The sequence below is a fragment of the Protopterus annectens genome, chromosome 12.part0 (assembly GCF_019279795.1).
Source record: "Protopterus annectens isolate FY-2018-M chromosome 12.part0, PAN1.0, whole genome shotgun sequence".
In the NCBI taxonomy this organism is placed as follows: domain Eukaryota; kingdom Metazoa; phylum Chordata; order Ceratodontiformes; family Protopteridae; genus Protopterus; species Protopterus annectens.
The window spans coordinates 1,320,260,363-1,320,269,153 of record NC_056746.1 but is presented as its reverse complement, the minus strand read 5'-3'; positions in this window follow the sequence as shown (position 1 = coordinate 1,320,269,153).

The window sequence follows — 8,791 nt, the reverse complement described above, 5'->3', positions numbered from 1 at the left end:
CATTCTGCAGCACCTGGAAAATGAGATTTCAAATATAATTTTGCAGTTATTGATAATTGCATGGGCATGTGCTTCTGCCAGCAAATGAAGCTATTAGAAAAGGTTATTTGTATTTCATTATATAATGTAGCATATGCAGGATGCTTTGCATGGAAAATTTGAAGTGCCTCAGCTGCGATACATGCATGCTTTCCTCAAGTAATTAAATGTATTTTGTTTAAGTCGCCGAATGTGCATTTGGAAAATAAAAGGATGATTTGTCCTGCTAACATCTGACTCAGGCTGGCTAGTTGTCTTTAGGAGACATATATGACAAATCTTTCATTCTCTGACTTTCTTTTTCTGATTACTTGTCTGTATTATTAATGTTCATAGCACAGTAGAATATATGAAAGAAATTAGTGGTATAATTCCAAGGAAAGGATATACAAGGGTAACTAATTGCAGTTACCTACACTTTGCTGTGTATGAGAGTGAGCATGGAAGTCCGTTATAAAGCTCTTTTTTGATTAACTACAAAATAAATTAACTTTTGCAGTTTATTTCTTCATCAACAAGCAGATTAACAGAGCTGTGTTGTTTATGACTGGATGGTTTTGCTAATGCACCTTTTCTCCATATCCAGTCCACAGAGTACAAATTCATTTCCATTTTGACTCACTCTTCAAATATATGAACTTTTAAGTACATTGATCTAGATGTTATAGAATCATAGGAATTACAGGACAGCCAAGCTGTAAGGCCAATTCCATCTTGCCAATAACCAGCCTCAGGCCTTACCACTCTTCGAGGAAGGCCAGACCAATCTTACCAGGGGTAAGGGACAGACCCGTCATACCAGGGGTGAATTTTAAATACTTATCCAGTTTGTCCAGCTCTTTTTTTAAAGGCAGACAATGCATTCCACTGTGTAATTTTAGGGAGTTTGTTCTAGAGAAGAGGTAGGCGCTGTGTGAAAACTCTGTTCCTCCTCTTAGTCCTGGACCCCCCAAAAAACCTCCCACTTGACCAGGTTGTAGCATATTTCAAAAAAACATTTCTACAACACCTAGACACTGTTGCTGCATTCCACAAAATCAAGGTTAGAACCTTTACAATCCCCTGGCTCAGTAAAGAAACTAAACAAATCATCAAGTCCAGAGACACTGCCTGGCTTTACTATCAAAAAAACAAAGAAACACAAAGCCTAAGTACCAAGAACTGCGCAACCATGCAAAAAAATGCATTAAGCTGGACAAAAAAATCCTACTACACGACATAACAGCTAAATACCAACACAACCCCCCAAAATTTTGGAAAAATGTAAACTAGCTACTAAAACCCACCCAAAAGGCTACCCACAAACCAACCACCAGTGACACTAAAGTTCCCATCGAAACACAATTCAGCTCTAACTTTGTGAACTCAATTCTATCTTTAGTATCACAGGACAGTTCCAACCTCACTATCCCTCATCACAAATAACACTAATACAAGCTTTACCCTCAAAACAGTTTCCACCACTTCTATCAAAAGCATGCTCTCCAAACTAAAAGCCTCATCAACAGCAGCCGACCTACACCACAGCTATTTCTTGAACTCGCAGCAGATACTTTTGCTATCCCAATCTCCACTCATAAACAGATCAGTTGTTGAAAACTATGCACCCAAACTCTGGAAATATCCTATGTTACACCCATACATAAAGGTGGGACCTGCACTGAACTTAACTACAGTCCCATTGCTATACTCTTCTCCCCTGGCCAAAATCCTACAAAAATGCATCCATACCCAGGTGCTAAAATATCTCCTAGACAGCAACATCCTGTCACCTACTTAACATGGTTTCAAACCTGCCCATAGTACCGCTACAGCCCTCCTCTGCTTCACAGATACAGTAAACCGTCTAAAAAACGAAGGCCTGCAGGTGTCCACTTTTTTGTGGATATGTCCAAAGCATTTGGTACAGTCTCGAACCAAATCCTGCTAAACAAACTAAACCAATGTCACATATCAAATTCCACTTTTACCTGGTTTCAAAGCTACTTAACTGACAGGTACCAAGCTGTGAAATGGGAAAATTCTCTCTCTCTCCTCAGCTACCCATAACTATAGGAGTCCCACAGGGTTCTATCTTAGGACCACTAATATTCACAATCTTCACAAATGACCTGCATACCTTCATAGAGCATGCATCTATCATTCAGTATGCAGATGATACTACCTTAATCTGTGCTGCACAAAACATTCCCACCCTCTTGCATACAACTCAACTAGCATTCTCTGACATTGAAAACTACCTTACCAAAGCCCAATGTATCCTCAATCCAAAGAAAACTCAGCTTATGATTATGACCCGTTCTAACAAAAACACTGATAACAGTCAATTCACTATCTACTCCACAAATGCCACTCCAATCACTCCAGTGGCACAGGCTGCTATTGGGAATAATCATAGACTCTCATCTAAAATTTGATCATCCTCTCAACTTAACAATTAAAAAAGTACATGCCAAACTGGGATCACTCTATCGTATCAAACTATTTCTTACTAACAACACAAGATCAGCCATTGCTCGCTCTCAACTTCTATCCACCCTACTCTATGCATCTCCCATTCTGACTAATCTCAGCAAAACTAAACTAAGCAAAATGGAAGCCCGCTATAACAGAATTACCCGCTTTGCTGCAAATTGCTCATATAGAACCCATCACTGTACTGCTTTGAGACAGCTCCACTGGCTTAAACTGCCCAGCCTCCTAACCTACAATCAGCTCTGCCTCTGTCATTCTAACTTTTGCCTCCCCAGTAAGTGTCCTGACCTCAAAAACCTAGTACAACATCACTCAGCCAAAAGGCCTCTTAGATCCTCAAGCAAACTACTACTAGAAGTCACCAATGGCTACAGTAGCTTTGGAGAGGCACTATATAGTAGTTCAGTGGCTAAAAAATGGAACTCTGTCCCTACAAGCATTCAAAACACATCATCCAAAGCCTCCTTTAAAGCCCTCATCAGGCAACATCTCAAGCAAAGTTGGCAGTGCCATGACTTGCTCCCCAGGCTAGTGAAAGGGGATTAGGTACACATACTAAACCTAGAGGACTTGATAATAGATTTCACTCTTGCTCACAAACACTGGCTAATCTACAATGTATGTACTGTACCTGTGTACTATGTATGCATCTTACCTATGTTCCAAATTTCAGCTGTACACCACAAATCTATTAATTACCTTTATTTTTAAATTAATATTTTCTTGTTTGTCCTCTGCACAGCCCCCCACTTCTGTCAGTGTTTAAAGTATTTAAATGTATTTATTTTTTGCAGGAAACTTCGATTCCTTTCCCTGGGAAGGAAATCGGTGTTCTGTGCGTTCGCTGTTCTGAGATTTTGAACATTTCAGTGCGATGAATTTGTCTTTGGCGTTTTCAGCATTCGAAATGCTGATATAGACGTGTTTTGACATGGTCTCATTTGCTTGGAATATATGTATTTGGTCATTTTTTTTTTTTTAAGTTTAAACCTTATTTGGGAACCACACATAAGGTAATGCATATGAGGGTTTTTATAATCAGATAATTTCAGTGAATAACTTATGCTGAAATAAGTTCAAAAAAGGGTGAAACATCTCATTTACAGCTAGTGCAAGCTTGTTCACTTGAATGCATTAATAAAATCTCATAAAAGTAAGTTAAAAGGCATTACGCATTCAGAACCCTGTAAACTACAGAACTCACACATCCATAAGGTGATCGTTTTTATACTTACCATGATATTCTCATGATGGGATTTTTTTTTTTTTTTTTTTTTTTTTGTTCGTAAGCTAATATCTGTCTCAATAGATATACCTCTCTGATACATATATGGTACATTTTTTTTAAATTGTTAATTCAGAATTAAGCAAAAATGTTACATGTTTAAATATTAATCACTGCCGCACACCCTGCTGAGCAGAAATATTTTCCATTCGGCTGAAAGAATCCTAATGTCACAGTCTTTGCAACTTGCTGCCTGAACCCAAATGCAAAGCTTAATTCATTATGCATGCAAGAAACTGCTTCATAATGATTTTCCACTCTCCTTAAACAAAAGAAGACATGGTGATTTTTTTTTTTTTTTTTGCCTGCAAACTTTAAAACCTAAAATGAAAATATGTTCATAAATTTGATATTGCTTTGATTTAGAATACTGTGAACTGGAATTTAGGAAAGCTAGTAAAATGTGGAATTATAGCTACCCTTTCAAGGGCATGGTACAGAGAACACATAAGAGCAGTGAAATGCAAAATGCTGCCTAATGTAAAATTCTTATTACATACCCATCTTACAAACCTCTTCTTGCAGTAAATTAGTACATCCAAGTACTTGCTTGTAAAAAGAGTGTTTTTTAATGCTTTCCAAGATATAGAAACAAATTATTAGGAATATGTGGTGACTCATTGATGTGAGCTCTGTCTCTCATGCCAAAAGTTTAGTTGGATTTTGGACCGCTGTCTCTGAGGAGTTTGGACATTCCTTTTACATCTCTGTGTTTTCCCTCTGTAGTTTGGTTTACTCTCACTTCCAAAAGTATGTTTGTTAGGTGGCTACATCAAAATGCCCATGTGTGTATGTATGCATATATGGCTGTTTGTATGTATGCGTACATGTGTGTGTGTGTGTGTGTGTGTGTGTGGTATTTTTACATGAAATGCTCCGTAGCCAACATCTATTTAGTTGACAAGCTTTGGCTGAAAAACAGATGATCAACAGCTGTGCGAGATCGACAATCTACAGGTAGGGGAATTTGCCTTTTCTCCAGGGATTGTGTGATCTCAAAGTTAGTATACATAGTTAGCAGGGGGTATAGACCACAGCAAAATCACTTGATTTTTCTTCTGTGTGACCTCAGGTTAATCCTTAGAGTATACATAGTAGGCTGTCGACATGCTGTTGATGTTAATTTTCCACATTTTTGGCACTGATGTTATGGCTGTTAATTAAAAATATGACTTCTACATATATATTTATATATCTATGTGTGTGTGTGTGTATATGTGTGTATGTATATATATATGTATATATATATATATATATATATATATATATATATATATATATATATATATATATATATATATATATATATATATATCATCCCCTTTTTCCCATTTACATGGGGTCGGGGTATCGTATTAACTGTCACCAACTCTCTCGATTCAGTGCCACTCTTCTGCCTTCTTCAACACTCATGCCTGACTGTCGCAGATCTTCTTTCACACAATCCATCCACCTCTTTGCTGGATGCCCTCGCTTCCTCTTACCTTCTTCCTGTCTGTCCCAAATCTCCCTCACCAGATTGTCTTCTGCTTTTCTACACATGTGCCCATACCATCGTAATCTGTTTTCTTTGATCTTTTCTGTAATTGGAGCTACTTTGGCTTATAGATTTTATATATATATATATATATATATATATATATATATATATATACATATATATATATATATATATATATATCTATATCTATATCTATATATATATATATATATATATATATATGTATATATATTTGCCTTCCTTTGCCTTGGTAGTCCGACCTATAGAAGAGATGTCCATAGGGCAGACCATTCACCTGGTTTAGAAATTAACTCAAATAAATCAAACCTTTCAAAGCTGATTATCTCAAAGGGAATGACCATCTATGCAGTTTTCCTAGCCATTGAGAAATTAATTCTGGTATCTTTTTTTATCCTGCCCATTTTAAAATAATTTATGTGATCATTGAAAAGGTTGTATAACCTTTCTTTGTTCTACTGTTTAAATTCAGTGAATTATGAATTATTAGTTGTAATACATTTCCCTGTTAAGTAGCAGTAGAATAGCAGCTAGTCACACTACAGTAAAATATCCTTTATTCCTGGCTGCTGTGTTCAAGTCTATGCAGCGGTATTTTACTTCAAACACCATGTGATTTATTTCTTAGAAAAACTGCATTGCCGCCTACTTTTCTGTGTTTTCTTGATTGCAAAAGTTGATATCTGTGTTAGAAACAGTATTTAGAACATACCAGAACCTGTTTATTGCATTTTTGTGTTGCACTTAATTTAAAATAGTTTTTTCTTAAATTGCATTTTTCCTACCTCTGACCTAGCACACACGTGTTGGGGTCATTTATTGCACTGTTCTGACTAGTTTGCTACTTGTGTGTCTCTGCTATCCTTAAACAAAAACAAAAAACTTGCTATTTTCCCACTTTCTATAATTTAAAAGAAAGTTCAGTTACAGAGTTGCTGTTCTGAACTGTTTGTAAGTTTCTTGGAGGCCAGTGCTTGCTTGGGCTAAAGGGAAGTCTCTGTGTTCACCAGTGGCAGTGGTTAACACTGAGCAGCCTGCCTGTCCCTGTAGGAGTGGTTACTGCCTAGAAACTGTAGTTTTATTGGCCATTTTGGGTCAATTCCAAACTCCTTGATCTTTCCCTCTCTTAAAACATTGCAACTCTCTTTTTGCGTGGTCTTGCGCACAGAGCAGTGTCGGGCAGTGCCGTTTAAATTATTCCCGGCTCCACAAAGTCTGCTCTTCACTTTTTCCCTTAGAACTGCTCTAAATCTCAAAATAAGCACTCTATTTTCATTCTAAAGCCCTGCACTTGCTGTATAAGTAATCTCATAGGTAAACACTAATACAATTAAGCACTACACCCTCTTATACTCCTTTTAAGTAATTGCCCCCTATTGGTTCTTTCTGATCAGTCAATAAGTAGTTCCCTATATTATTCAGGCATGTCCAAAGGTCAGTTTCGGGTTTACTCTCCAGTCCAGCTGGTGAATCTGGGAATCTTGAGGGAATGTAACAACTGCCTTATATATACAGACCACCCTCTCCTCCTCCCAACAAGCTCAAATATATGTGAGAGATGCAACTATATAGCCAAACTGGAGGCTAAGCTCTCTCAACCCAGTACTGGCACAGCCAGTAAGGAGGAGAAGGTAACCACACACACCACAAATCCAGTCTCACATAGACCTATTGCATCAGCAAACCAAACACATACACACACAAAAACATACTCGGAGGCTCTAAATAAAAATCTGCCTAAGCAGCAGAGACCTCCAAAGCAGACATCCAAGCAACCCCTACCACGAAACAATACCCACGTAGCACATAGCTCACAAAGTCAGTGTGGCACACAGTCACAGCCCTTAAGGCTAAACAACACACCTAATACACTTGTAATAGGTGACTCTGTTGTCAGACACACTGACGTCCCACTCACCAGGCTGAACAAGGAGAAGGTCACTGTAAGCTGCCTGTCGGGTGCCAGGGTCCGCCACATAACACAAGCACTCAGGTCACTCCAAAGCAGGTACAAATATGACTCCGTCATTGTCCATGCTGGTGTGAATGACCTGAGATGTACCATACTGGACTGCATGAAAAGAGACATAGAGGAGCTCTCTGATCATGTAGCCCAGGCTGGTATGACCCTGACATTGAGTAGCATCTTACCCTCACCAAGAATGATGCCACAGTATAAAGACAAAATGATCAATTTTAACAATTGGCTAAAGTATTGGTGTTATTCAAAGGGGATCCTGTATTTGTCAGCCTGGGATGACATGCTCGACATGCCACGTTGCTTCGCTAGGGACGGCTTGCACCTGTCACCCCTGGGTTTTCGAATACTGGCAAAGGCTCTTGCCGCCTCCATAGTGCCTTTTTTAGGCAAGGCTCAAAAGACAAACTCACCTCCATAGACAACACAAAGAAAAAAAAACTAAGGGTAATGCTGCCCAACGCCAGAAGTCTAAACCTCAAGATGCACGCACTCGAGACTCTCTTCAGTATGGAGAATATCGATATCTGTGCAGTAACAGAAACCTGGTTCAAGACTCCTGAGAGCACCTCAGCACTAACAGGTTATACTTCATACCATGATTTTCGGCCCCAAAACTCGGACTGAACCACAAAAGGAGGGAGGGTATCCACATTTATCAAAGATACCCACACCTCCAGGTTAGTGGCACTGCACAAAGCATCGGAGACCATCCATGTGCAACTAACACTGGGCAAAACTGCCTTTCAGTTTGTAGCCTGATACAGACCACCCTCCCAAACACAGGAACCTCACTCTGCTTTCCTGAGAACACTGGAGAATATGAAGGTCTCTCCAAACACCATTATATTGGGTGACTTCAACTACCCAAACATTGATTGGGAAAACTAATCAAGCCCAAACACCCTTGCCCAACGGTTCCTAGAATTTATAAACTCAAATGCTATGGAACAACTTGTCACCACTCCCACAAGAGGGGAAAACATATTGGATATGGTCATCACCAATACAGGGTGTCTCTGTTCCACACTAGAGGTATACCCCTCATTGGTAAGATCAGACCATAAACTAATCTCACTGGACATCCATATTCCGTCCCCAGCCAAGGAAGGTATACCCCTCATTGGTAAGATCAGACCATAAACTAATCTCACTGGACATCCATATTCCGTCTCCAGCCAAGAAAACCACAGTGAAGAACTTCTCAAAAGCAAACTTCACACTTCTCAAAACCAAGGTGGAATCCTTCAAAGCCCCCGGGCCAGTGGAAAATACGGCCCAAAATGCAGAATCCTTTACAAAAGCATTCTGTGGACACCTACAGGAATGCATGGAGCATGCTATCCCAAATAAAACCAAGACTCACTCCTCCAAAGGCAGGAGACCTGTCTGGTGGACCCTGGCCATATATAATCTATACAACAGAAGGAGAAAGCTAATACATGATAGAGCAAAATCCCAAAAAGGGAAGGCATCTCTGATCAGTACTAGCAAG